At 35.9% G+C, this 5,000-nt stretch overlaps 1 protein-coding gene across 10 annotated transcripts in view; it reads right to left on the minus strand.

Annotated features, from left to right (window-relative positions):
- The window catches only part of LOC135219256 (alpha-catulin-like), a 567,812-nt gene that overhangs the window by 444,296 nt on the left and 118,516 nt on the right, over positions 1-5,000 (minus strand). The window lies entirely within an intron of this gene.

A 5,000-nucleotide genomic window follows, 5' to 3' on the forward strand; every position in this document is an offset into this window, starting at 1 on the left:
TTCTGTGAGAACTGGGAAAATATCGAATGCATTATTCTTACTATTAACTGGAGTCAAGCAAGAGCCTTAATATCATGTAATGACACAGTTTAAAGGAATATCATTGAATCTTGTTTCATCAAGTCAAATAATGGAAATGTTCTAAATTTAAGTCTTGGTTTATCTAAAATTGATGCCTTCATGATGAAAAAAGTTGTAGATAAATATAAGCAACAAAATTAATGTATTCAGTTTTTATATGTTTTGGACTATACGGATACTTTGTAGTTTCTGTTAGGGTTAAATCTCTGTTTAGGTTTGTGACCATGTGATATCCGATAATCCTGGATTATCTCTTTAATTTTTACCTTTTGACAATTAACCATCTGGTATTCTTGATCTTGTTGTTTACCTGACAACTTTCTCTCCAACTGTATTTCATTCGTTCCTTGACAATGTCTCAGTAAGGACGAAAGCGCTTGGATTTCTGACTATCATTTTCCTCTGGTATTCGCTTACATATACACACACATCATATACGTATACATCATATACGTTCGTCTTTGAGGTCACTGCAAGGTACTGCAATCGGCTAACATCATAGTGAGTTATTCATTACTTAAGTTGACCAAAACTCAGTAGGTTTTACATGACGTGCTCATTTCTCCTTAGGAACAAGTACAATCAAAGTATGATTACCGTAAATTATTTAATTTCTAATAGCTTTCTTAGCATAATATCGTAAGAAATAATAGAAATAATTGGTAAAATATAAGTGTCCTACTGATAACGCCAATGAAAAATAATTGCTAATGGAAAGGTAAAAATATATGATAACTCAATAATATGAGAGAGAGAGAGAGAGAGAGAGAGAGAGAGAGAGAGAGAGAGAGAGAGAGAGAGAGAGACTAAAGTGCACGGAAAAGGCCTAATCTAATTGATTCTTGACCAGCTTACATAGTTTGTGGAAACTTTGGGCGTCTGAAAATCCTGGGAAATTCCACTGAGTGAAACTTAATTAACGTCACTTCTACAGCAGTCGTGCACGTAATGCCACTGATATCTTCTGTAAATAATTAGTAAACAAGAAAGTAAAATAAAGATAATAAGAATAAAAATTTCCTTGTTGTATCGATATGACTATAAAATTGGGGAATTTAATGTTTTGATCTGTTAAACTATTAATGAAAAAAATAACTATCCTTGTAGACTTAAGTGGGACGAGTACCTTAATGCTATATCATGTCAGGTCAAAGAGAAATGCGATGGAAAGAAAAGGTATAAAAGGTTAAAACAAAAAGACGCTACGGACCCCATTCTTAATGGGAGGGATATTAGATGAGTTAAGGTACACCGAAGCAGACAGAGAATCCCAAAACCTGCGTTAAATAGGGAATTGACTTGTCTTCTATACTATCCGCGAGTTTTTTCCTCAGGATGCAAGTAATCGAGATGTTCCCGATTCCTATTCAAGCAACAAGGGACATTCACCTTTTCCAACGCCGTTCGAAGTTTATTATCGAAATTTCGAGATGTAAACCTTATCCCACGACCGGGAGAATTGACTACTTCATAATTTAGTTTCTTTTTTCTTCCTTTTTTTTTAAATCTACGAAATCATTATCTTTTTTTCCAACATTCACTATTTGTCCTCTTCCGAACAGATTACGGTGTACACCCGTCACAAAGGCTTGGTTAAAGTACCCTTATGACAGCTTCGTTCACAGCAGGTACCTTTGTGAAAAGATTTTTTTTGGGGGACAACCCTGTGAAGGTTTTGAGTGCGTCACTCCTGTGGTACGTCAAGTTACGCAATTCTATGATCTATCGGGCGAAAGTGCACCCCAGTCCCGGTAAATCCTTTTTGTGACAGATGATGTTACGGCTACGATGTTGAAAGGAAATAAATTACGGTGACACTTTGTCAAATAAAGTTTTGAAACCCTTTTGACATATTAATTTCTTGCAACTGTGTGACTAGTAAGCTGGAGAAATCCTGTAACTGGTAATGTTACGGCGACCCGTGGCATATGTTAAATTAGATTCTCTTACATTAGGTTGGATTACGTAACACTAGGAAGGTTTGCGTAGATTATCACCTCAGTAGATGAGTTCAAAAATATCATGAACCTCTACAAAACTGAAAGATAAATGAATTAGAAAAAAAAATCCCTCTAAAACTTTTCAATCGAGCCAAGGTTTCTAGACGAAGTATCTGCCAAAGCGGAAAATTATGATATAGGATCACATTCTGTTAGGGGATTTATTTGTGATAGTTATTTGTCAACAACAATAACAAGGTGCGAAACAAGCGTACAAATTGCTCTCCATAAGTCAAGCGACAGGATAACACCAGCTGAATTTTCATTTACAGAGATGAACGGACTGTCTTTCGATTATTTGGATTAACATTTGAAAAGGTAAACGGGCTGTTTTTCCGCTTGGTTGAACTGACATCTCAAGAGATGAATGGACTGCCTTCCGATCGGCTGAATTGTCATTTAAAGAGATAAATGGATTGTCTTCCAACTGGTTCAATTACCACTTAAAGAGTTAAACGGAAAATCTCCCGATTGTATGGCAAGTCATCTAAAAAGAAAAACGACTGTCTTTCGATGAGTTGCATCGTTATATAAAGAGATAAACCGACTGCCTTCGATTGGTTGAATCGTTATTTATAGAGATCAACGGAGTGTCTCCTCTCGGCTGATCATTAGATCAAAATTGCCGCGGCTATCGAATTAAACCATCTCTCAACTACAGTCCCAGAGTCCCTGACATACAGACAATGGAACAACAATGGTGACTAAATTTCTCCTTCGGCGAGAGAAACAATCAAAGTTCGCCGAGGGCTCAATAAGCAAAACGAACAATAATAAAAGAAAAAAAAACTTTCCTTCCTTTACGCAGTCTATTACTTTTCTCCGCCCCAGAAACGTGAAGCACATTTTTTATTTTTTATTTTTTAGACGCTTTACATTTGCATGTAAAAAAAAAATCATTGTAATCTTTGGGAAGCCATTCATACCAAATGGAAAGTCGGAGATCAAAGAAACTAAGCCTTCTTTAGGCGTAAAAGGAAAGATTTCCGTAACACGCGTAAAGATCTCCAAGGCAAAAATCGCACAAACGTACTGGGAACGAAAGCACTGGCCCCTTCGCCGTAAAATTCTCTTATTTTTACGTGTTTCCATTTGATTTTTTAAAATAAAGGATAGCAGTAAATTCTCTGAGGCAGAAAATGTTCATGTTTTATCTCGCTAACAAAGAAAAGACTACTACGCGGCTTGAATTAAAAGAAAAAATAACATAAATAAAATAACGTATATAAAATAAGGGAAGAACCCATTAATACATACAGAAAATGACTATAAATAATAAAACCTGTAAGGAAACGTTTGCTATTTTCATTCATTCTTGTAAAAATATGAAGTACAAATGCATTTAGTAAGTTCAATTGATCACATGAGGGCTGCTTTGACCACTAATTATAATTAAAAAGGTACAGATCGACATGAGAAAAGCATGGCAAGAAAATCAACGATAATTTACGTTTATAAAAATAATTAATAAATAAATAAATAAATAAATAAATAAATGAAAAATAAAATAAAAGGCAAATAGCCTTCAGAGAATCAATAGCACTACTGCATATCTCTCTCTCTCTCTCTCTCTCTCTCTCTCTCTCTCTCTCTCTCTCTCTCTCTCTCTCTCTCTCTCCAACACTTGTCAGTCTTACCAAAGTTTTATGAATATTCTCCTATTCACCAGGGACTTCGACCTACAGATTGTCAACACATGAGAGATTTAGGAGAATGTAGTCATGCTGCAACAATAATCTCCCAACACCCACTACCACCTCTCTCTCTCTCTCTCTCTCTCTCTCTCTCTCTCTCTCTCTGTCAAGCTGTTAAGAGGCAGAAGAATAATAGCTCCCTAACGTGTATAAATCTAATTACTTACCCTAATTCCATAAGATTATAATTTACTTTGATGATTCTGTACCTTTTCTACATTCAGTGAATAAATGGTTGTGAAAAAAATCACTAGAAAATGATTATATTGACGGATACTGACCTATTATAATCATCATCATCATCATCATCATCATCTCATCATCATCATCGTCATCATCATCATCCTCATCATCATCAGTAACTTCAAAATCAAGTTGGTCTTGAACACGATTAATTTTATTCCCCCAAATAAGGAGCAAATAACTTTCATCTTGAAATAACCAGCGATCAGACACATTCCTCATCCTGCTGTACTAAACATATTTTGAAAAGATCAAAAAACATTCCTGAATCCTACATCACTAAACATACGATTAAAATGATTGAATCACAATGACATGCCTGCTTGTTTGCTTGGTGTTTATACGTTGAACTGGAACCAGTGGTTATTCAGCAACGGGACCAAAGGCTTTGCGTGACTTCCGAACCACGTCGAGAGTGAACTTCTATCACCAGAAATACACATCTCTCACCCCTCAATGGGTTGCCCGAGAACACCATACCGACCACGCCACTGAGGAGCTGGTGCAACCCACGTGAAAAAGCAGGTATTATAAAAACATGATAAGAGCGAAGGTTGCGCAAACGTCGTGAATCGATGAGTCTAGGTTCATGTGGGTTCATATCGGTAAAGTTCGACCGGTTCATTCACAGCTATGCTGTTCTCTTTGATTAATATTTGAGGAGTAGTGAGCCCACACGTGAAAAGTCATGACAGCTACTTATACGTCATGAAAGCATAAGTAAGAATATAAATAAATGAAGAAACAAAAAGACGATATATATGCATTTCTTTTTTGGCTGACGATGATGACATAAATCTTTTCTTTGTGTCGTTTAATGAATCTCAAATCTTGAATTGTGAATATCAGGTACTTTCGTTGTTGGATGTACCCGGCAAACGCGTGTTTGTACCTTTGATGGATAAATTTGGACACCATCAATTACTAGAAATAAGACAGTTCACAGATAAACTAAAGAATTGATTATTCAAGTATCTGGCAG

This window comes from Macrobrachium nipponense, chromosome 1 (assembly GCF_015104395.2).
Source record: "Macrobrachium nipponense isolate FS-2020 chromosome 1, ASM1510439v2, whole genome shotgun sequence".
Lineage (NCBI taxonomy): Eukaryota > Metazoa > Arthropoda > Malacostraca > Decapoda > Palaemonidae > Macrobrachium > Macrobrachium nipponense.